Below are 26,382 nucleotides of genomic sequence, written 5' to 3'. Positions count from 1 at the left end.
GGGAACAGATGAGAGGTCAAAGGTGTCACCTGTAAAGGAAGCGGCCTTCTGCCGCTCGCATGCCATTGCCTTATTACACACATACATAGTTGACTAGATCGGAGGGGGGAGGTGAGACTCAGCTGGGAGCCATTACAGGTGCTATCAAAGCAGGCACAAATATCTATACATGAACACACCCGCAGCCTGGTGGATGATGGGAGTTCTCCAGAGTGACACTCAGCCACCTCTGACCCTTTGTGTGTCCTTCCTAATTATCATCAGCGCACACTTAACTGCGTCCACAATCACCATCATCGCCCCCAAACTGACACAAATCTCCATTTTGCCTTTTTACCAGGCACTTTGATGACTACGGTGCCTGTGGGGAGTTTGTGCGCACACATGATTTTTTTTTTTTTTTAATGTCCTCAGAGTTACACCCAACACACTTCCCATTTTCCACTGACCCATGTGATCTAGCAGCTGTCAATCATCCGGGCCAGGAGTTGGATTACAGAGAGGAAAATGTCCCTCAGCAGTTAAAAGGAAACACAAATATTTGTCAAGTGTTTCATTTACTTATCTACGTGTAGCTCTCAGGAGCAATCCCATCTCTTAAAAGCTAATAGATTCTGGCATATTGTTCTGTTTACTCAGGGATGCGCTGTTGTGGTGGAGACAGCTGCTCTACAAACATCTGTGCAGGCCTGCGTTTGCCACTGTGATTGTCAGCGTTAAGAGTTGTTACCAAGTGTGAGGCGCCATCGACACCGCCCTCTGCTTCCCAGGGGTCCGTCGTAGAACTTGCAGACAGACAAGGATCCGGTGGGTCTCTGGTCATGTCCATGTGGTTGACCTTGTGCTCCCGCACAAGCGAATGTAGAAATTTAACCATATGCATACCTGCCAACTACTCCGGTTTTCCCGTAATTAGTACGGTTTTCATCAACCTATTCCGGGTTACGGTTGCAGTGATAAAAAATTTTTTTTTTTTTTTTTTAAGTTTTATTCACGAAATCGCGTAACAACAATGACAATCGACACTGCTTCCCGTAAGTTCCTATCGAGCCATTCCGAATGCCATGCGCGAGGCTATTTATAGCACCGCTGCCAAGCACGAGGCACCAGTTGCCATTGTTTCCAAACGAGTGAACGATCATGGAATCAGCCGAAGAAAAATCGCAAACGAGTCTTAAACCGAAAAGAAAACTGCAGTCATTCCGTGAAGAATATTCAAAAGCCTATCCGGGAATAATTATCCGTTCCAAAAAGGGTGAAAACTACGCGAATTGCACCTTGTGCAGACAAGATTTTTCGATCGGACACGGAGGAATTAGCGATGTAAAATACCACGTTGGGACAAAAAAACACAAGTCTAATGCCGTTGCTAGCGATACAAGTATAGATAGAATAAATTTGGATTTTAGCCACAAAAAGGTAATGACACCCATGTTATCTATTGGAATTGTTTAGTACTGTTATACTGTTAAAAGTGTTTATACTATTTATGCTTTCAAGTCCAAGTTGAAGAAATCTTGTTAAATGTTGACAGCATAACTACCAAAATACAGAAGTATGTCCTTTATATTTTTGCAGTGCTATTTCTGTTGAAAAGTTAAAATGATTACATTAGAGATGTGATGTGCCACTTTTCAAGTGTCTGATGGCTTAAATTAATTTTCATTAATTTTTCATATTTTGAATTCTTTTGAAAGGCTTACAAAAAAACTACATTTGAATTGTAATTCCATGCTATTGACAGGACTATTAATTTTAATGAAGTTAGCTTACCATGTTTACAGTATGATAATTGTGATAGAAATGTGAATTTTAGGCACATAATATTTTTTACAATTGAACAAGGCAGTAGATTATACAAGCTTGGACAGAAAGGTAATAATGACACCAATTTTTTTTTTAATGGAATTGTTTAGTACTGTTTTACCATTTGTTTACTGTAAAAAGTGTTTATACTGTTTATACTTTCAATTAACAAATGGAAGTCTTGTGAAAGGTTGACAGGATAACTGGCATTAACTGTCAAAATAATTTCAAACTATTGAAGTTTGCTTACAGAATAAACATGTCAATCAACCCATATGATTTTTGCTGTAATATTTTTGTTTTGAAAAGTCACTGTGACTGATAGAAAAGTGATGGTTTTAGCAACATTTTAACCTGTCTGAATGCTAATAATCATTTTGCGTCGGGGGGCAGAACCCCCCACCAGGACTTTGTCCTGGACCTACCGGGGCCTGCGGCCCCTGGACCCTGGCTACTAGGTTTTTCTGATTTCAAAAGTTGGCAGGTATGCATATGAAACTTTCATACCATGTTTATCAATATTATCCCGGTATTGTTGAATGTGCTCAAAAAGTACTTATAAACCCACTCAAATCTTTGACAAAGTTTAGATTTTCTTTGAAAATAAATACACGACACATACAAACATATACTTTCCTTCGTAGAAGAAGCGTTACATATTGTTCTGGGTTCTTAACAGCCATATTATTGTTATTTGAATGTTTAAATATGTTTATTTTCTAACGTATTACTTTTAGAGCAATGCTATTTAACTGGCGGCCCGGTAATGACACATACCGGCACCGAGTTGAGTTAAAAATTTGGGAGCATTTTGCAGCAAATTCCTAAAAACACTCCTTTTGTATAAGCAAACCTGGACCACCGTAAACACATTGGTAAATTATTGCATTGACATTTCGGATCCAAACTTGTGATTTACAAAACTGAGGCGTTTCTTAAGGCAGTGATTTTCAACCTTTTTTGAGCCAAGGCACATTTTTTGTGTTGACAAAATCCTGAGGCACGCCACCAGCAGAAATCAATAAACAACGAAACTCAGTTGACAGAAAAAAGTCGTTGTCGCAATTGTTGGATATGACTTTAAACCATAACCAAGCATGCATCAATATAGCTCTTGTCTCAAAGTAGGTGTACTGTCACCACCTGTCACATCACCCCCTGACTTATTTGGAGTTTTTGCTGTTTTCCTGTGTGTAGTGTTTTAGTTCTTGTCTTGCGCTCCAATTTTGGTGGCTTTTTCTCTTTTTTTGTATTTTCCTGTAGTAGTTTCATGTCTTCCTTTGAGCGATATTTCCCGCATCTACTTTGTTTTAGCAATCAAGGATATTTCAGTTGTTTTTATCCTTCTTTGCGTGGACATTGTTGATTGTCATGTCATGTTCGGATGTACATTGCGGACGCCATCTTTGCTCCACAGTAAGTCTTTGCTGTCGTCCAGCATTCTGATTTTGTTTACTTTGTAGCCAGTTCAGTTTTAGTCTTGTTCTGCATAGCCTTCCCTGAGCTTTAATGCCCTTTCTTAGGGGCACTCACCTTTTGTTTATTTTTGGTTTAAGCATTAGAAACCTTTTTACCTGCACGCTTCCTCCCGCTGTTTCCGACATCTACAAAGCAATTAGTTACCTGCTGCCACCTACTGATATGAAAGAGTATTACAGAGTTACTCTGCCAAGCTCTAGACAGCACCGACACTCAACAACAACACATCATTTGCAGACTATAATTACTGGTTTGCAAAAAATATTTTTTTACCCCAAATAGGTGACATTAGATAATCTCCCACGGCACACCAGACTGTATCTCACGGCAAACTAGTGTGCCGCGGCACAGTGGTTGAAAATCACTGTCTTAAGGCACCCCTTTAAGTCCGGCAATTACAAATCATTTTGGGAATGTCATTTATGTAACACGTGTTGCTGTAACTTGTTTACTTCAAATGCTGTCAGTAGTCATTTGTTCAACTACTTTAGTTATACTGGTGGTGTTCCTTAAGGTGTGGCATGGCGTAGTGGGTAGAGCAACCGTGCCAGAAACCTGAGGGTTGCAGGTTCGCTCCCCGCATCTTACCATCCAAAAATCGCTGCCTTTGTGTCCTTGGGCGGGACACTTCACCCTTTGCCCCCGGTGCCACTCACACCGGTGAATTGAATGATGAATGATAGGTGGTGGTCGGAGGGGTCGTTGGCGCAAATTGCAGCCACGCTTCCGTCAGTCTACCCCAGGGCAGCTGTGGCTATGAAAGTAGCTTACCACCACCAGGTGTGAACGAATGATGGGTTCTACATGTAAAGCGACTTTGGGTACTTAGAAAAGCGCTATATAAATCCCAGTTATTATTATTATTATTATTATTTTAGGTCCTCTAGTTTTCATCATTTGGGCTATTTAACTGTTGGCCTCGCAAGTTCAGTTGAAACAACTTGTGGGAGACTCATATTTTTGCAGCAGATTCCTAAAAAGTGCTGTCATAGAGATGATGTTTGACTAGCTTTTTGCAGAAGGTCCTTAAAAACAGCAGATTGCTACTAGGCCAGAATCAAATGTGTCCTCTAGAGCAATGGTCCCCAACCACCGGGAAGACGTTTACCACCTCCCATTTCACCCCGAGGAGCTCAGCCATTACTGATTAGAGGTCACTGGACTCTCGTTTTCTTGATGCTACAAAGACAACATATTTGATGTTCAAACTGATAAACATTTTTTTTTTTTTTTTTGCAAATAATCATTATTTTTAGAATTTGATGCCAACAACACGTGACAAAGAAGTTGGGAAAGGTGGCAATAAATACTGATAACGTTGAGGAATGCTCATCAAACACTTATTTTGAACATCCCACAGGTGAACATGCAAATTGGGAACAGGTGGGTGCCATGATTGGGTATAAAAGTAGATTCCATGAAATGCTCAGTCATTCACAAACAAGGATGGGGCGAGGGTCACCACTTTGTCAACAAATGTGTGAGAAAATTGTTGAACAGTTTAAGAAAAACCTTTCTCAAGCAGCTATTGCAAGGAATTTAGGGATTTCACCATCTACGGTCCGTAATATCATCAAAGGGTTCAGAGAATCTGGAGAAATCACTGCACGTAATCAGCTAAGCCCGTGACCTTCGATCCTTCAGGCTGTACTGCATCAACAAGCGACATCAGTGTGTAAAAGATATCACCACATGGGCTCAGGAACAAATTTTCAATATTTTTTTTAATTTTTTTTTTTAAATTAAATCAACATAAAAACACAATATATACACTATATATCAATGTATATCAATACAGTCTGCAGGGATACAGTCCGTAAGCACACATGATTGTATTTCTTTATTTAAAAAAAAAAAAAATCATCTCCCCCCCACCACACATTTTCAAGCGTTGACCGGTCCGCAGCTACAAAAAGGTTAGGGAGCACTGCTCTAGAGCAGAGGTTCTTAACATTTATGACCTCAGGGCCCAATTTTTCCACTACAGACGAGCCTGGGGCCCACTCAAATGTGAACACTGAAATAGTAATTTACTCCTGATTTTTATCGTATTCAATAACTACATCTAACCTACTTACAGTTTAACAGGTTAACAACCTTGTCAGATGATACTAAACCATGTGTTTATCACAAATATATATTTTTTTACCACATAGACCTTAGGCTTAGGTCAGGCTGATAATAAAAATAAGTACTAATCAAATATACTGCATAAGGAGGGACTCATAAATAACTGATGAAAACTATGTAGTGCTAAAGTAAATAAAATAGATTAATAAAAAATGACAATAAATATGTTTCAGCTTAGATAGGCTCCGGCACCCCCTACAACCCCGAAAGGGACAAGTGGTAGAAAATGGATGGATGGATGTTTCACTGTCAAAAAATATTTAAGTTAAAAAAAGATAAAACTTCACCACATTAGTAATATTTGTTGCCCTTATTTTAAACTTCTCTATGACTTGAGCTCCAGACTTCTTCTGTTTAAGATTGTCATTACTGCCACAAGTGGTGAAAAAGTGTATTACAACTGAGTACCGCTGTAACACATACAGACCACTAACTTTGAGCATGTGTTGGAATGTTCCAGGCGCAGGAAAATGCCGATTGCAAGATACATATTTGTTCCTATAGGAGATATGGTAATACTATAGCTCCTATATGAAAAAACTAGTGTCATTAAAAAAAAACACAGACACCAAAACACATCAATTAAATGTGTTTTAATTAGCCCCTATGTCTTCTAGAAGTTAGAACATTATAAAATGATATTGCTGAATAGACAATATGTCTAATATTTTCATTTTTGACGGTCCAAATATGTTGATAAGCATAAGTGGGACGGTAGTGTGGGCATCATCGCCTCCTTTCTGGGCAACTGCCAGTTTGCACGTCCTTTCTAGACGTACTAAATAAAGACGCAAAGTATTGTGGCCGTTCTGATGATCAGCATATATTCTGCATATTCATGAAGACAGACACGCTAAATGGGTTGCGCTCCTTATTTTGCTCACTTAAGAGACACAATGCTTGGCGCACAAGCTTAATAGATCAGCTTTACATGTTCTATCAAGTTTGCAAATGTTTTAATTAGGGCTGCAACTAACGATTAATTTGATAATCGATTAATCTGTCGATTATTACTCCGATTAATAATCGGATAAAAGACACAAACTACATTTATATCCTTTCCAGTATTTTATTGAAAAACAACTGCATACTGGTGCCATGTTCTTTCAACTTGCCAAATAAAACAAGGAAAATGTTACAAAAATGCACACTTTTGACACCCCTGCTATAGATTATAAAAAATTAAATCTGATAAATGTATCGATAAACAGCAGAGCCTGACGACGCATGCCCGGTTATCATAACTCTCTCGCTCTCTCTGTCTCTCCCCCTCCCTCACAAATGTTGCTGCACGCACAATTTGTTGTGTTTTTAACCTTTTTAACCCTGAACGTATATTGAAAATACACGCATCCCTAACTCAAAATGCCGGACATTTGAGGCATTTAAGAAACACAGCTCGACAGCCCCGCAAAAGAGGACGTGTCCGGTGAAAAGAGGACGTATTGTCAGTAACGAGCCCGGTCGCTGCTAGTCCTCTTTTGCTAGCATGCTAGCAGCTAACGGGCTACGATAGACTGACCATACGTCCTCTTTTCACCGGACATGTCCTCTTTTGCGGGGCTGTCAGGGCGGCGTTTCATTCTGATTCCGATAAATGCCTCAAATGTCCGGCATTTTGAGTATTGTTTACACAACGTGCAGTACGCTACTTAATATGTCCGTGTGGAAACTCGTTCGGTACACTTCCGCACCGAAACGAAACCCCCGTACCGAAACGGTTCGATACAAATACACGTACCGTTACACCCCCATTATTTAGATTATTGTTTCTCAGCTGTTTGTAAATGTTGCAGTTTATAAATAAAGGTTAAAAAAAAAAAAAAACTTAGCCTCTGCGCATGCGCATAGCATAGATCCAACGAATCGATGACTAAATTAGTCGCCAACTATTTTTATAATCGATTTTTTTAATCGATTTAATCGATTAGTTGTTGCAACCCTAGTTTTAATAAATGCAAACAAGTAGGAGATCAGGCCCTTCGTGTGCAAGAGTATTAGGCAGACACATTACAAATATGTATTTTTTGTTTATTTTTGGAATTTTCAGAGTGTGTTTTACAAAGAGTAACGATTACATCAAATGTTGGCTTTTCAAAAATATTCAAAGACTAATATAGTCCGGCATTTTTTCAATAACCATGGTGAAATTTCAATCTATGGAATCTTCCTGTTTCAGTTCATGGTGTACTTCTGTTGAAACTGTAAGCACTGCTGCCAAAATATTGACGTGTAGTGTCTTCCCTCACCATAGATTTGACATTTTCACTAAGTCTCATTCAGATGAGACTTTTTGAAGTCTCAAGTCTCAAGAATGGCGGGTCGTTATGAATTTAATGACTATAAGTGTATTGTCTGGCATAACGATCCTGGCATTCTTGATCACCCCACACTCTCTGCTGGTAGATCCTTTTCATCAGCCCATAGAACAGTGGTAAAATCTCAAATAGGGTATTTCTTTGCCAATCTTGACACTTCAACTTGCGTCTTCAGTGGTGGTTTCAGCCTGGTCATGATCCGAAGCACTTTTGGAGACTTCTGGTGGTATACAAGTAGAAATTATGGAATACTGGTTGCTTTTAATAGCAATACATAATAACCCTTCTTCTTAGGGTAATTTGTTGTCACTTTTTGGCATTAATTTTTCAGTGTTCTTCTGAGACACTATTTATTCGTAGCAACAAACCGTCTCAATAGGTTAAGAACCACTGCACTAAAGCTTGGTGTGGTGCTGTGCCTTCCATGTATTCAGGTAGGACAGGCCCTCATTTCTATCGTTTTCCGTCCGGCCTTCAATTTGAAATATTCAATTACTATGTGTGAAGGGTCAGGTCAAACACAGGAAGCTGAGCTGATTGGTTCTACTAGGGTATCGACGGGCATGTGTGACCAATCGGCTGCTAACGCTGCTTCTTACAAGTGTGTGTCTAATCGTTTCAGCTCAAAGGTTTCCCCGTTTTCCATTCACCTTTTGACCACCGCTTCCTGTCAGTTGTGTTAATGCTTTTAATCAGGTTTACTGTCTCGTGCGCGTTTACACACGCGCCACTACAGCTGGCCCTGTCCTTCCTTGTTTTCCAGAGCACGCTTCATTAAGACCCAACATGTCTTCGACACATAACACACACCTGATCTTGCTACCCCTTCCCTTTATTCACCCTTTTAACCCCCTACTTGACCGTCACCTCAACCCCTCATCCGCTCAAATATCCCATGTGGAGAAACAAGCCATTAATGTCCGCTTTTTACTCTTTATGGAAGCATCGAGAGTGTCCAAATCAGACCAAAACACGTGTTGCACATTTTCTTAATCTGTATTGCATTATCATGAGTTTACACAGAGAACCGTGGCCTGGAGCTAAATTAAACAAATGACTCACTGCCTGGTGATCTATCCCAACTGTAGAGCCAAAACTGTCATCGGTATAACTTGTCCCCAGTTATGTGTTGTGTTACGTTCACATGGGCCCTTATGTTCGTGTTTTACAAACATTAACTTGCTCATTAAATGGCTGACATTGCTTACTAAATACCTACTAATTTTCAGGAAGTTCAGTATCTGGACTGAATTGTTTAGGAAGTACACTCACAGGACTCTTCTTGAGGAATACATTTATATTCGAGAGAGTAATGTATCAAATATTAACTGATAATGCTTGGCGATAAGTAGGGGTCTCCGGATACGATATTGATATCAGCAAAAACACATGTATCGGGTAATAACGTCTAACATCCAAAATATTTTATATAATCTCTGACGTGTTTTCTTGTGCAAAGCTGGACAAACGGTAAACATGGTAAACTATAGCAGTGTTCCCCAACTACCGGGCCACGGCCCGGTACCGGTCCGTGGATCGATTGGTACCGGGCCGCACAAGAATAAAAAAAATAAAAAAAATATTTGTTTTTATTTTTTCCATCCATCCATCCATTTTCTACCGCTTATACCTTTCGGGGTTTTTTTTTTTTTTTTTATTAAATCAACATAAACTACACTAGATACACTTACTATTAGTGCACCAACCCAAAAAACCTCCCTCCCCCATTTACACTCATTCACACTCATTCGCACAAAAGGGTTGTTTCTTTCTGTTATTAATATTTGTGGTTCCTACATTATATATCAATATATATCAATACAGTCTGCAGGGATACAGTCCGTAAGCACACATGATTGTAGTATTGTATTTTCTTTTAATAAAAAACTACAATCACTGGACTCCAGGATACCACAATAGCACACAAGCTAGACATATGTAATTAGTCTCCTTAACTGAACAACATTGCAGTCTTAAACACCACATTTTTCAATATAAATAAATATCAAGTAATTATGTTGCATATTATTTACAAATACTGTACATACACAGTGTCCAAGGCAGAAGCTTATTAGAACGTATCCAGTAACAAACATGTCTGTGTCATTCAACTGGGCCATGAGAGTACCGTATTTTTCGGAGTATAAGTCGCACCGGAGTATAAGTCGCACCTGCCGAAAATGCATAATACTAATTAATAATACCACCTTAACATTTGACAACCAAACAATTACACAAGGCGAATCAGTAAAGAATCTGGGTATTATCTTCGACCCAACTCTCTCGTTTGAGTCACACATTAAGAGTGTTACTAAAACGGCCTTCTTTCATCTCCGTAATATCGCTAAAATTCGTTCTATTTTATCCACTAGCGACGCTGAGATCATTATTCATGCGTTCGTTACGTCTCGTCTCGATTACTGTAACGTATTATTTTCGGGGCTCCCTATGTCTAGCATTAAAAAATTACAGTTGGTACAAAATGCGGCTGCTAGACTTTTGACAAGAACAAGAAAGTTTGATCATATTACGCCTATACTGGCTCACCTGCACTGGCTTCCTGTGCACTTAAGATGCGACTTTAAGGTTTTACTACTTACGTATAAAATACTACACGGTCTAGCTCCAGCCTATCTTGCCGATTGTATTGTACCATATGTCCCGGCAAGAAATCTGCGTTCAAAGAACTCCGGCTTATTAGTGATTCCCAGAGCCCAAAAAAAGTCTGCGGGCTATAGAGCGTTTTCTATTCGGGCTCCAGTACTATGGAATGCCCTCCCGGTAACAATTAGAGATGCTACCTCAGTAGAAGCATTTAAGTCCCATCTTAAAACTCATTTGTATACTCTAGCCTTTAAATAGCCCCCCTGTTAGACCAGTTGATCTGCCGTTTCTTTTCTTTTCTCCTCTGCTCCCCTTTTCCTTGAGGGGGGGGGGGGGGGGGCACAGGTCCGGTGGCCATGGATGAAGTGCTGGCTGTCCAGAGTCGGGACCCGGGGTGGACCGCTCGCCTGTGCATCGGCAGGGAACATCTCTGCGCTGCTGACCCGTCTCCGCTCGGGATGGTGTCCTGCTGGCCCCACTATGGACTGGACTCTTACTATTATGTTGGATCCACTATGGACTGGACTCTCACAATATTATGTCAGACCCACTCGACATCCATTGCTTTCGGTCTCCCCTAGAGGGGGGGGGTTACCCACATATGCGGTCCTCTCCAAGGTTTCTCATAGTCATTCACATCGACGTCCCACTGGGGTGAGTTTTTCCTTGCCCTTATGTGGGCTTTGTACCGAGGATGTCGTTGTGGCTTGTGCAGCCCTTTGAGACACTTGTGATTTAGGGCTATATAAATAAAGATTGATTGATTGATTGATTGAAAGAAGGAAAAATACATATATAAGTCGCACTGGAGCCCGGCATAATCTATGAAAAAAACTGCGACTTATAGTCCGAAAAATACGGTAATGCACTTCACGGATTATTGTGGCCACTCTGTGTTGACGGGAAAAAAAAAAAATTGCCACTCCACTTCAACATAAAGACAGCATTAGTTCATTCCAGAGTTCCAGTTAATGAATTGGTTCATGTTTTTAATACTTAACATTGTTCTCGGTTTGACACATTTCACTTGATCATACCCTTTTCTAACATCCCACACAACAAAATAATAAAAGTTATGTGCTATGATTTGTGCCGATATCGTATCGGATCATTATCCGTATTGGCCAATACTTAAGGCGCCAATATCTGACCACAAAACTTTCCTCCAGAATGTCTTATTTTTGTCCATGTGATGTCAGATGAAACGAAAATTTAGCTCTTTGGCCACAATACCCAGCAATATGTTTGAGATAGGCTCCAGCACCCCCCGCGACCCCAAAAGGGACACGCGGTAGAAAATAGATGGATGGATGGATGTTTGGAGGAAAAAAGTTGAGGCCTTTAATCCCAGGAACTCCATTCCTACCGTCAAGCATGGTGGTGGTAGTATTATGCTCTGGGCCTGTTTTGCTGCCAATGTAACTGGTATTTTACAGAGAGTAAATGGGACAATGAAAAGGGAGGATTGTGACAATCATTGGTACTTTAACTTTTTAACTTTAAATTCTTCAGGACAACCTAAAATCATCAGCCCGGAGGTTGGGTCTTGGGCGCAGTTGGGTGTTCCAACAGGACAATGACCCCAAACACACGTCAAAAGTGGTAAAGGAATGGCTAAATCAGGCTTGAATTAAGGTTTTATAATGGCCTTCCCAAAGTCCCGACTTAAACGTGTGGACAATGCTGAAGAAACAAGTCCACGTCAGAACACCAACACATTTAGCTGAACTGCACCAATTTTGTCAAGAGGAGTGGTCAAAAATTCAACCAGAAGCTTGTGGATGGCTACCAAAAGCGCCTTATTGCAGTAAACTTGCCAAAGGACATGTAACCAAATATTAACATTGCTGTATGTATACTTTTGACTCAGCAGATTTGCTCACATTTTCAGTAGACCCATAATAAATTCATAAAAGAACCAAACTTCATGAATGTTTTTTGTGACCAACAAGTATCTGCTCCAATCACTCTATCACAAAAAAATAAGAGTTGTAGAAATTATTGGAAACTCAAGACAGCCATGACATTATGTTCTTTACAAGTGTATGTAAACTTTTGACCACGACTGTATGTGTAATAAAAACATTTAGTTCTTGATTTGGCACATTAGCATTTTGTTTGTACAAACCCCGTTTCCATATGAGTTGGGAAATTGTGTTAGATGTAAATATAAACGGAATACAATGATTTGCAAATCATTTTCAACCCATATTCAGTTGAATATGCTCCAAAGACAACATATTTGATGTTCAAACTGATAAACATTTTTTTTTTTGCAAATAATCATTAACTTTAGAATTTGATGCCAGCAACATGTGACAAAGAAGTTGGGAAAGGTGGCAATAAATACTGATAAAGTTGAGGAATGCTCATCAAACACTTATTTGGAACATCCCACAGGTGAACAGGCAAATTGGGAACAGGTGGGTGCCATGATTGGGTATAAAAGTAGATTCCATGAAATGCTCAGTCATTCACAAACATGGATGGGGTGAGGGTCACCACTTTGTCAAGAAATGCGTGAGAACATTTTTGAACAGTTTAAGGAAAACCTTTCTCAACCAGCTATTGCAAGGAATTTAGGGATTTCACCATCTACGGTCTGTAATATCATCAAAGGGTTCAGAGAATCTGGAGAAATCATTGCACGTAAGCAGCTAAGCCCGTGACCTTCGATCCCCCAGGCTGTACTGCATCAACAAGCGACATCAGTGTGTAAAGGATATCACCACATGGGCTCAGGAACACTTCAGAAACCCACTGTCAGTAACTACAGTTGGTCGCTACATCTGCAAGTGCAAGTTAAAACTCTCCTCTGCAAGGCGAAAACCGTTTATCAACAACACCCAGAAACGCCGTCGGCTTCGCTGGGCCTGAGCTCATCTAAGATGAACTGATACAAAGTGGAAAAGTGTTCTGTGGTCTGACGAGTCCACATTTCAAATTGTTTTTGGAAACTGTGGACGTCGTGTCCTCCGGACCAAAGATGAAAAGAACCATCCGGATTGTTATAGGCGCAAAGTTGAAAAGCCAGCATCTGTGATGGTATGGGAGTGTATTAGTGCCCAAGACATGGGTAACTTACACATCTGTGATGGCGCCATTAATGCTGAAAGGTACATACAGGTTTTGGAGCAACATATGTTGCCATCCAAGCAATGTTACCATGGACGCCCCTGCTTTTTTCAGCAAGACAATGCCAAGCCACATGTTACATCAACGTGACTTCATAGTAAAAGAGTGTGTGTACTAGACTGGCCTGCCTGTAGTCCAGACCTGTCTCCCATTGAAAATGTGTGGCACATTATGAAGCCTAAAATACCAGAACGGAGACCCCCGGACTGTTGAACAACTTAAGCTGTACATCAAGCAAGAATGGGAAGGAATTCCACCTGAGAAGCTTAAAAAATGTGTCTCCTCAGTTCCCAAACGTTTACTGAGTGTTGTTAAAAGGGAAAGGCCATGTAACATGCCCTATCCCAACTACTTTGGCACATGTTGCAGCCATGAAATTCTAAGTTAATGATTATTTGCAAAAAAAAAAAAAAAAGTTTATGAGTTTGAACATCAAATATCTTGTCTTTGTAGTGCATTCAATTGATTATGGGTTGAAAAGGATTTGCAAATCATTGTATTCTGTTTATATTTACATCTAACACAATTTCCCAACTCATATGGAAACAGGGTTTGTAAATATTAACACGCTTTTTTGATAGAAACAAGTTGCATACACTCTTGAAATCCAACAGAAACTGCGAAATAGAAACCCGGCCATTTATAGTAGGTCTGGAATAATTGAATAACTAAAGGGAGTTTTTTTTAAAAAGAGTGAAACCGACAGAGCACAATTGACGTGAATGACATTATTATCACACCAGTCGAATGGTGGTAGTTGTGATTTGTGTGTGCCTGTGTGGTGCATATGGTAAAGCACTCAGCAGGTCTGCTGTTAGTCACACTCCTGCGTCTCAAATTGAATTAGCGTTGACAGCGCCCAGCGCCAAGTGTGTATTTATTATTGTGTGTGTGTGTGTGTAAGAGGTGAGGGCCCTGGCTGTTGGCAGGCTGTCTCGTGTGTTGGTATGAAACAGAAGAGAGAGATTGAGAGAGAGAGGACCATCCCCCTGAAATCAATTAGTGTATGTCTATGGTGGTGGGGGTGTGATGGGCACATCCTGTAGAGGGCAGTCCAGACAGACAGCACCATCTGGGATAGCAGGCAGGTCGACCCTGGGCTAACATGAAAGCGCTGGGCCAGGGAGGAAAGGACAGGAGTCTCCACCAGCATTAAATCACTTTTTTTTTTTTTTTTTTTTGCTACCTTCACCCCATCCCCTCACCTGCCATCGGATACATCACCCACAGTGCGTCAGTCCTTATTCAATCTTCCTCTCATCTTTTTTGTGTATCTGTTCCCGGAGTGATATAACCTGTCATACACAGGAAGCACAAAGAGGGATACGGGATTTATCTTTCTCGAGGAGATAGGCCAAATGAATATCTCATGTCTTCTTCCAGAAGAGTTGATTTATGGGGTTTGGATTAAATAAAACCATGCAGGTACCTTGTCTGCCTTTCTAAAACACACACACACACACACACACACACATGCAATGTAAGGAATTAGCACATGCATTTTCTGTTAGGGAGAGTGACCCTGCATTGACAGTCTAGGTCAGAGTGTTTTCTGTGTTAGATGGTTCAAGACGAGTGCTGACAGCGTGTTCCATCTGCTTTGTGCTGAAATGCAGATTAGAGAAAACTGATGACTGAACGAAACCACAGGTACCAACATTTTGCAATGATTAATCCATCCCTATATCCATTTTCTACCACTTGTCCCTCTCGGGGTCGTGGGGGGTGCCTGGAGCCTATCTCAGCTGCATTCGGGTGGAAGGCGGGGTACACCTTGGACAAGTCGCCACCTCTTCGCACCAATCATTATAATGAAGCTATATTCATCAACATTTTACATTCATTTAATCAATCCATGAAATATAATTTCTTCAATTTGAAGTGACTATGATGTTTGGAGTAAATGTAGGAACGCTGCTATGTTTTCTCAATTTATAAAGTAAGACTGGGAGATTAATATTTTTAAAATGTAAATACACTGCAAAAACTATAAGGTAGAGCCCATGTTATGTTATCACCACTAATTAACCCTCAAAGGACAAAGGCTGACTTTTTTGTCCTTTCAGAAAAGTTTTGCTTTATTTTTAGCCACCATTTTTTAGTCTTGTTGCTCCATTATACAATATTTTTTCTTTTAAAAAAAAAAAGGTTTTTCATTGTTACATTTTAAAATGTAATGGTCAAATTCTTTATTAGGTGTACGATACATTGGATCCCAAAGCCAAACAAGTAAGTTCTTCAGTTTTTAAAGGGCAAAACAATCATTTTGGAGTCATATATTCTTTTCTAATATATCTCAATTAACTTCTGCCCTAAGCAAAAATATCATACATTGTAATGTGTTGGTTTTTTTTTTAATGTATTTTAACCATTTGAAGTCATTTTGATTAAATTATGTCACAGTTGTGCATAACATGTTTCATTTTACTAATTTAAACCTGTGACATTATCTAATCAAACGGCTTTCAAAAAGATCCACATTAAAAAAAATAAGAAACCATTTTGTATGTACTAAAATGTATTTAACATTTTCAACAGCAAACATAATCAACAAAAATGCAACATGTTAAGGACTTTTATGTACTGATTGGCTTTGAAAATAATTAAAATCAAATACCCACAGAGAGTTAAATACTGTACATTGTTTTTTTATGATTTAAAAAAATCTATCAAGTTAAACTATTATTTTGTAAACATTAGCCACATTGACTGAAAATGTCTACTCGTCATTCAGTTTTATTAAAGGCCTACTGAAATGCGATTTTCTTATTTAAACGGGGATAGCAGGTCCATTCTATGTGTCAAACTTGATCATTTTGCAATATTGCCATATTTTTACTGAAAGGATTTAGTAGAGAACGATAAAGTTCGCAACTTTTGGTCGCTGATAAAAAAGCCTTGCCTGTACTGGAAGTAGCAGACAAGTAGCGTGACGTCACAGGTTGTGGAGCTCCTCACATCTGCACATTGTTTACAATCATGGCCACCAGCAGCGAGAGCGATTCGGACCGAGAAAGCGACGATTTCCCCATTAATTTGAGCGAGGATGAAAGATTTGTGGATGAGGAAAGTGAGAGTGAAGGACTAGAGGGCAGTGGGAGCGATTCAGATAGGGAAGATGCTGTGAGAGGCGGGTGGGACCTGATATTCAGCTGGGAATGACTAAAACAGTAAATAAGCACAAGACATATATATACTCTATTAGCCACAACACAACCAGGCTTATATTTAATATGCCACAAATTAATCCCGCATAACAAACACCTCCCCACCCCCGTCCTTATAACCCGCCAATACAACTCAAACACCTGCACAACACACTCAATCCCACAGCCCAAAGTACTGTTCGCCTCCCCAAAGTTCATACAGCACATATATTTCCCCAAAGTTACGTACGTGACATGCACATAGCGGCACGCACGTACGGGCAAGCGATCAAATGTTTGGAAGCCGCAGCTGCATGCGTACTCACGGTACCGCGTCTGCGTATCCAACTCAAAGTCCTCCTGGTAAGAGTCTCTGTTGTCCCAGTTCTCCACGGGCCAATGGTAAAGATTGACTGTCATCTTCCGGGAATGTAAACAATGAAACACCGGCTGTGTTTGTGTTGCTGCAGTCGGCCGCAATACACCGCTTCCCACCTACAGCTTTCTTCTTTGCTGTCTCCATTGTTCATTGAACAAACTGCAAAAGATTCACCAACGCAGATGTCCAGAATACTGTGGAATTTTGCGATGAAAACAGACGACTTAATAGCAGGCCACCATGCTGTCCCAAAATGTCCTCCACAATCCGTGACGTCACGCGCTGACGTCATCATACCGAGACGTTTTCAGCAGGATATTTCGCGCGGAATTTAAAATTGCACTTTAGTAAGCTAACCCGGCCGTATTGGCACGTGTTGCAATGTTAAGATTTCATCATTGATATATAAACTATCAGACTGTGTGGTCGGTAGTAGTGGGTTTCAGTAGGCCTTTAAGTAACCTCAACTTTACAATTGTTGAAAATAATGAATGCAAAAAATCTCTTGGAAATGAAACATAATACTAGGCTTTACATGTTGCGAGTTGTATAAGTGTTTTCTCATTAAGTCTTCACATAGGAAGCAGGTGGGTTTGGACTCTTTATCACTTGTTTATTACGAGGGTGTTACTGTAGTCAATGGAAACCTGGTCCTTTGAATTGTAGTGTAACTAATCTGTGATTGTCAATTATAAAACCCTTCCCTTTTCAAATAGATAAATTCCTCACATTATATCCCATTTAATTAAAACATGCTACTAAATGATTATTGTATATTTAAATGGAAGAAGTTGATTTATTACAGTGTACAAGAAACATTAACACTTTTGGGTTAATATTAAAATGATAAGTGCAAGGATATTACAATTTCCTTTGACAGAAGTGAACAGATGTAGGGTTGTCAAAATTAATGCTTTATTGCGGTTTAATCCATCATCATTATTAATCAATCTATCTGAAATGCAGAGTGACTCCCTGAAAATGGCAACGCATGTTGCGCAGTTTGTCCATGCCTTGTACAAATGGGCAGTTAAACTGGCTTCAGAACCACACAAGTCAATATGGAAGAAGTTAAACAGCCTCTTGGTCATCTGGATGCAAACAAAACAAAACATGACAGAACAGTCAAGCGACATAAAGTGTTATGTATACTCTGCAGGAATGAGTTTTAAATCTTAATGACAAAGAGAGTAACCCGTCCACTTTAATGTGGAAAACTGTTTCGAAAAACATGGACACGATGTTAAAGGTAATAAACACGTTGCTCATGGAAAATTAAACCTGATTAACATAGATTAAAAATAAATTATATTTAATCATGATTCATCTAAATCAGTGGTGTCAAACTCATTTAGCTCAGGCCGGACTATTAACATCATGGCAGTAAATCTAAAAAATAAAGACAACTTCAGATGGTTTTTTGTGTCTTCCTTGGCCAAAAATAGAACAAACACATTCTGAAAATGTTACAATAAAAATATAGAGAAAAATACCGGCAGTGGTAAAGTTTAGATCAGTGGTTCTTAACCTTGTTGGAGGTGCCGAACCCCATTAGTTTCATATGCGCATTCACCGAACCCTTCTTTAGTGAAAAATAAAATGTTGTTTATTTTCAAATTCAAGACAAAGTTATATGTTTTTGGTAACACTTTAGTATGGGGAACATATTCTAAGTAACAAAGACTTAATTTAGAGTTATTTGGTTAGGGTTAGAGGGTTAGGGCCAGGGTTAGAGGGTTCGGGTTATAATAAGGCCATGCCGAATAAGGCATTAATAAGTACTTATTAATGATTAAGAGCCAAAATGTTACTAATTTGCATGTTTATAGGCTACTAATTAATGGTGAATATGTTCTCCATACTAAAGTGTTAACATGTTTTTTTTACTGGTGCACAAAATTACCCGTGCATGAACATCACCTTGTTCAAAGAACAAAACCAACACAGTGCATAAACTCACAACAAATGACACACCTGCAAATCAGTGTGACTTCTGCTGTTGCCGTATCCGTAATACGCCGATAGGGAGAAGTTTTTATGTACACGATGAGTCGGTGTGTTTTGACCTCCACCGAACCCCTGAGGGCGACTCACCGAACCCCTAGGGTTCGATCGAACCCAGGTTAAGAACCACTGGTTTAGATCCATGAAGGAAAGAAGAAAGTGAATTAAAGGCCTACTGAAATGCGATTTTCTTATTTAAACGGGGATAGCAGGTCCATTTTATGTGTCATACTTGATCATTTCGCGATATTGCCATATTTTTGCTGAAAGGATTTAGTAGAGAACATCGACGATAAAGTTCGCAACTTTTGGTCGCTGTTAAAAAAGTCTTGCCTGTACCGGAAGTAGCAGACGAGTAGCGTGACGTCACAGGTTGTGGAGCTCCTCACACCTGCACATTGTTTACAATCATAGCCACCAGCAGCGAGAGCGATTCGGACCGAGAAAGCGACAATTTCCCCATTAATTTGAGCGAGGTCCATATAACCCGCCAATACAACTCAAACACCTGCACAACACACTCAATCCCACAGCCCAAAGTACCGTTCACCTCCCCAAAGTTCATACAGCACATATATTTCCCCAAAGTCCCCAAAGTTACGTGCGTGACATGCACATAGCGGCACGCACGTACGGGCAAGCGACCAAATGTTTGGAAGCCGCAGCTGCATGCGTACTCACGGTACCGCGTTTGCGCATCCAACTCAAAGTCCTCCTGGTAAGAGTCTCTGTTGTCCCAGTTCTCCACGGGCCAATGGTAAAGCTTGACTGTCATCTTCCGGGAATGTAAACAATGAAACACCGGCTGTGTTATCCGGCACAACAGTCAGGGGGTGCATTCTACGGCGGGGGTGCGTTATCCAGCACAACACCTGCCGCAATACACCGCTTCCCACCTACAGCTTTCTTCTTTGCTGTCTCCATTGTTCATTGAACAAATTGCAAAAGATTCACCAACACAGATGTCCAGAATACTGTGGAATTTTGCGATGAAAACAGACGACTTAATAGCTGACCACCATGCTGTCCCAAAATGTCCTCTACAATCCGTGACGTCACGCGCAGGCGTCAACATACCGAGACGTTTTCAGCAGGATATTTCGCGCGGAATTTAAAATTGCACTTTAGTAAGCGTATTGGCATGTGTTGCAATGTTAAGATTTCATCATTGATATTAAATGTGCTTTATAAATAAAGTTGATTTGATTTGATTTGATATAAACTATCAGACTGCGTGGTCGGTAGTAGTGGGTTTCAGTAGGCCTTTAAGGTTTATAACTGAATAAATGTATATATTCATACAAATGTGTTTTCTTTTGTATTTTTTTTTTTTTTTTAATGAATTAAGTAATGTTTAGGACAACCTTTTTCCAAAACAATATAGAATGTGAGATATAACAGGATAATGCATACATGTATCATTTGTTTTCAAAACGATTACAAAAAAGTGGGACCCCAAAAATGTACTGTGGACACCCCATTTTTATGACTTGATGGGGTCCCTGGGACCCCATTTTGAAAATTCCTAGCGCCAACACTGATGGGGTATTTGTGCGTGCAAAACAGCAGCAGGCGGCTGTGGCCTGCGGGCCTTTTCTAATACTAATCAAATATCATCCCGGGGGCCATGGATCATTAATTTGCGGGCTTTGACTTTGACACCCCTGATCTAAATGAATCCACTGCAACCGTGTGATTATTCTGATTCAAATTTCTGACAGCAATAGAAAAAAAGAATATCTCTTCCAACTCAATTTCGTTTGTGAGATGAGCACAATTTCAGATGTTGGCATTACTTTGAAAATACGGAATGAGAACCGTTGCGTTAATTTATTACTCTGTTAATAACTCTGTTATTGTTGGGAGTGTGGGAATTAAACTGGGGCTGAAGAAAAGAGCCTGTTTTTGCTTAACGTGTTGTAGCTCCACAGAAATGAGCAAGTAAAAAGGTGCAAACAGACCGCCTGAAAAGTTTCAGGTCATTAACACTTTAGCTGATAAATGACATCATGCGAGGCTGCAGATGTCTAGTGGTGGAAAACTTTCTCTTGGGCCTCTCTCTCTTTCTTTTACGCACACACACACACACACACACACATGCAGGCCAGGTGCCATGCCACATGTTTAAGCCGTTGGTCCTATAATCATTTAACCTCTGCTCTTGTCAGACAGAGGCCTGTCAGGGAGCACATGCCAAGGCACTTCTCTACAGACAAACACACCAAGCCTAATGACACGGGGTGTGAATGCACCATGCAACATGCTGATGTGAAGTTCTACGAGCATTTTAAAGTTCCCAACTAGTGAGTAACTCCGAGAGATAGTGGAGGAGGCGGCAGTGGAATACTTTTCGTATCCTGCAGAAGTCTGCCTGTTTGATTGTTCTCTAGAAGAGCACTTAATAACTGTTAAACTGCCCTTGCTTTTCACATTACTCACTTAGTGTAATTCAATTTCAGCCGCAGCTGTTTTCACTCGAAACTTTTACAGCTGAGCTCAGTCGTGTCCAATAATCTGACCCAATAAATAACCAGCTTTTATTAAGTTTGTCGAGAAAAATAGCATCCAATGTAAACACGCGTTAGAGAGGCAAACACAAGGCAGGCTGCAGGGCATGTGTAAATCCGAGTCCCTGCTAATAATAGGAGATAACGTGCACGTATGTGGCGTGTGTGTGTGTGTGTGTGTGTGAGCAAAGTGTATGTTAATCTAATGAAGGCAGAGTATATTTACACTTCCAGACTTGCTTCTCCTCTTTCAGGATGCCATTTCACATGATTGGAAGCAAATGACTGCAGGGTCAAATTTCTCTCCCCTTCACTCCTTGTCAATCACGCCAGAACAGTCGAGAAACGTCGCTCCCTGTGTTATTATGAAGTCGAATCAGCAGTTTCCTTATTGTTTTAGCCGCCACCTTTGAGGCGATGGCAAGGTAATTATTTAAAAAGCTGAAACAGGTTGATTATTGACAGGCGGGTAAAACGTTTTCAACAGTCTTTGCACAATAATGATTACAGTCATTTAAAATCGGGTCACAAATGCAGTTTATTCAGAAGAAATAACTTATTGCAGAATATAATCAATACCACTATACAAAGTTGATGCCTAAGAATAAAGTAAAGGAAACAACTTCTCTTGGTTTATTCTAAGGCATCAAAGTCTGCCTGTAAGTCTCATGTGTACACTGCAAAGAAGAGCTGACAAAATATAGATAAAAAAAGGACTAGATTTTAGGGGGAAAAAATACTGCCGTATTTTTCGGACTATAAGTCGCAGTTTTTTTCATAGTTTGGCCGGGGGGTGCGACTTATACTCAGGAGCGACTTATGTGTGAAATTATTAACACATTACCGTAAAATATCAAATAATATTATTTAGCTCATTCACGTAAGAGACTAGACGTATAAGATTTCATGGGATTTAGCGATTAGGAGTGACAGATTGTTTGGTAAACGTATAGCATGTTCTATATGTTATAGTTATTTGAATGACTCTTACCATAATATGTTACGTTAACATACCAGGCACCTTCTCAGTTGGTTATTTATGCGTCATATAACGTACACTTATTCAGCCTGTTGTTCACTATTCTTTATTTATTTTAAATTGCCTTTCAAATGTCTATTCTTGGTGTTGGGTTTTATCAAATAAATTTCCCCAAAAAATGCGTCTTATACTCCAGTGCGACTTATATATGTTTTTTTCCTTCTTTATTATGTATTTTCGGCAGGTGCGACTTACACTCCGAAAAATATTAATATTAATAATAATATTAATAAAATGATCTGTCCATGAAGCTAGTTAATTTTACTTGATAAGACATCCTAAATTAAGATTTGTATATCTAGAAATTAGTAGGACTTTTAAGCTATAAATAAGTATTTTATTCTGAGAACAATAATTATTCAACTTGAAATTCTTAAATTAAGTATCCAGAGCCTGTTGCAACATTTTTAATTAATATTGTCTGTGTGGAGAAAAGCAAAATATTGTATTTGAATATAATTATTTTATAAATACTGTCATTTATGCTAAAATTAAGATTATGACGTTAAGTCAATGACTAGAATTAACTAAATAGTTCTTAAAACTAGAGCTATTTCTAGAAACACAATTTAAAATCTTGGCAAATGTGTAAAACATAATGGATTTCTGGTTGGGGAAAAAAAAAAAGGTTGATGGTCATGTTTTTCAGTTTCCTGTCATAATTAATGTCTGAGTACCAAGAAAACTGTATTGAACGCTAGCGCTGTTTATTTTTTTACCTACTGATTTGCCGATTTAAAAAGAAAGAAAAAAACACACATTCCAAAAGTCACTAGTACTTGAATGTGCAATTGTTTGTGTGTGTGTGTTTACAGCAGGCAAGAGACATTGATACAACGTTGATTATACATACATGTCCTTTAAAAAATGACTACTAAACAACGTTGCAAAATAGTTTGTACTGTATTTTTCAGACTATAAGTCGCAGTTTTTTTCCTAGTTTGGCCGGGGGTGCGACTTATACTCAGGAGCGACTTATGTGTGAAATTATTTACACATTACCGTAAAATATCAAATAATATTATTTATCTCATTCACGTAAGAGACTAGACGTATAAGATTTCATGGGATTTAGCGATTAGGAGTGACAGATTGTTTGGTAAACGTATAGCATGTTCTATATGTTATAGTTATTTGAATGACTCTTACCATAATATGTTACGTTAACATACCAGGCACGTTCTCAGTTGGTTATTTATGCGTCATATAACATACACTTATTCAGCCTGTTGTTCACTATTCTTTATTTATTTAAAATTGCCTTTCAAATGTCTATTCTTGGTGTTGGGTTTTATCAAATAAATGTCCCCAAAAAATGCGACTTATACTCCAGTGCGACTTATATATGTTTTTTTCCTTCTTTATTATGCATTTTCGGCCGGTGCGAATTATACTCCGGAGCGACTTATACTCCGAAAAATACGGTATTTGTAAATTGAGACAACGCTGATGTCTAGCGTTGGATCCACGTCGTTGGTTGGGAAATGACCAAATTTCAAAGGTCAAATCAACATCACAACCTTCCATCCATCCATCCATTTTCTACCGCTTATTCCCTTTGGGGTCGCGGGGGGCGCTGGAGCCTATCTCAGCTACAATCGGGCGGAAGGCGGGGTACACCCCGGACAAGTCGCCATCTCATCGCAGGGCCAACACAGATAGACAGACAACATTCACACTCACATCCACACACTAGGGCCAATTTAGTGTTGCCAATCAACTTATCCCCAGGTGCATGTCTTTGGAGGTGGGAGGAAGCCGGAGTACCCGGAGGGAACCCACGCAGTCACGGGGAGGACATGCAAACTCCACACAGAAAGATCCCGAGCCCGGGATTGAACCCAAGACTACTCAGGACCTTCGTATTGTCACAACCTGTCATTGAATAAACGTTGTCAAAAAGCATGTTATTTCAACGTTACATTTGTGTTGTAAAATAGTGGTCGGAAAATGACCGAAATTCAATGGTCAACTCAACGTCAGAACCCAACATTGATTAAACGTCATCAAAAATCATGTTGTTTCAACGTTATGTCTGAGTTGCTCAACGTCAGGACCTAATTCAACAAGATTTCAACGTTGTTTTAATGCAGGCCTGGGCAATTATTTTGACTCGGGGGCCACATTTAGAGAAAAAAATGTGTCTGGGGGCCGGTATATCTATTTTTAGGAACACTAATACAAAATCTCACAATAATGTCTGACTGAATGCTAAAAACGTTATGACAGACCGCCTTAAAAAACCTAATGGAATTTTACATTTTTCTATGAAGGATAAAACACTGAATATTGACAAAATATGAACGTCGCGTCCTTTCGATCGACATATTTTCCAATCAAGTTAAAACACAACAAAAAGTGAAATATGACCGTGAAGGGTACAAAATAAACCCACCTACAATCTCATACATCTGATATATCACTAAGCTTTAGAACTTTGTTGTGAAAATCTCCTTCCGCGTCAGTGGAAACGCTTCCCGCCCACACTGCTTGGTGCCTCGTCTGAGCTGCTGTGACGTAGATTACCATAGTGACTAATTAGATGACCATAGTAACTAATTAGATGACCATAGTAACTAATAAGATGACCATAGTAACTAGTATATCATCTATAAGCGCAGATTCCAACAATTGAAAGACTTAGTATAGGTGAAGACTTACGGTCATTAGAAAACATGACTGCACATCATAATGGCAGCTACACTTTACATCTTAAAGATCTCAAAAAAATATTTGGGAATGTCAGGCGGACCAGATTGAAAAGCTTAACGGGCCGCATGTGGCCCCCGGGCCTTAATTTGCCCAGGTCTGTTTCAATGTCCTGTGCCTGCCGGGTTACCCTGTGTACTGGAAAAGAGGCAGGTGCAAAGTTCAGCTCTCCTGGTATGAAAGCAATTTGTCTAATTGAAAGATCAGGAATTAGTTGGGAGTTCAAACTGATTGTCCGCGCTAGGCAAACATGGAAATGACACACAGTATCAAATAACAGCCCAGATTACATGTGTCTGCAGACAAAGGGCAGGCTGTTTGATGGCAACGCACCTGACCGCTCACTCAAACACGGGTGATCCCCCGGCCTGAGTTCTTCAATTAACTTCTTCCTGCTATTTCCACGTCCAGCACACATTAGCTCACTGTCATGCGTGGCCATGACAGGATAATTGCTGTTTGGCTACGAACGTTTGTCGGGAAACAGGTCATTTCCCCCCGCTTTGCCCAAATCGAGGTTCCTAGATTGCAGTGAAAGAGGGAGGGGGCGTAAGTCTCAGCTAAAGCAAGGAATTATCACATCAGCCGTTGAACTGGCCTGCCCCCTTTCCTGGCAGATAACAACAGAGCTCGCTCAGGGCTTATTAATATCACGCTGCAAAAGTTCTGTAGCATTGATTTCCTGGAACTATTATAGCAACAACTACGGACCCAAATGTAATGGATATCAGAAGAGCCATATTCCATTTCTTTGTTAAGTATTGTCTGAAAGATTTTTTTATTTTATTGAATTTTTTTGCCATTTTGGTCTTTTCTCGGGATGTCCGATAATGGCTTTTTGCCGATATCCGATATTCCGATATTGTCCAACTCTTTAATTACCAATACCGATATCAACCGATACCGATATCAACCGATATATACAGTCGTGGAATTAACACATTATTATGCCTAATTTGGACAACCAGGTATGGTGAAGATAAGGTACTTTAAAAAAAAATAAAAAAATAAGAGCAATAAATTAAGAAAATGTTCTTGAATAAAAAAGAAAGTAAAACAATATAAAAACAGTTACATTGAAACTAGTAATTAATGAAAATTAGTAAAATTAACTGTTAAAAGTTAG

General features: G+C 39.6%; 1 long non-coding RNA gene across 1 annotated transcript in view; it reads left to right on the top strand.

Moving 5' to 3' along the window:
* Positions 1–26,382, top strand: part of LOC133575256 (uncharacterized) — a 49,374-nt gene that overhangs the window by 7,377 nt on the left and 15,615 nt on the right. Inside the window, exon 2 of the long non-coding RNA XR_009811475.2 lies at positions 640–807. This is a non-coding gene — a long non-coding RNA (uncharacterized lncRNA). The remainder of the gene's footprint in view (positions 1–639; positions 808–26,382) is intronic.

This window comes from Nerophis lumbriciformis, linkage group LG35 (genome assembly GCF_033978685.3).
Source record: "Nerophis lumbriciformis linkage group LG35, RoL_Nlum_v2.1, whole genome shotgun sequence".
NCBI classification, from domain to species: domain Eukaryota; kingdom Metazoa; phylum Chordata; class Actinopteri; order Syngnathiformes; family Syngnathidae; genus Nerophis; species Nerophis lumbriciformis.
The sequence above is the reverse complement of the archived record's forward strand: the minus strand, read 5'-3'. Positions and strand labels throughout refer to the sequence as shown.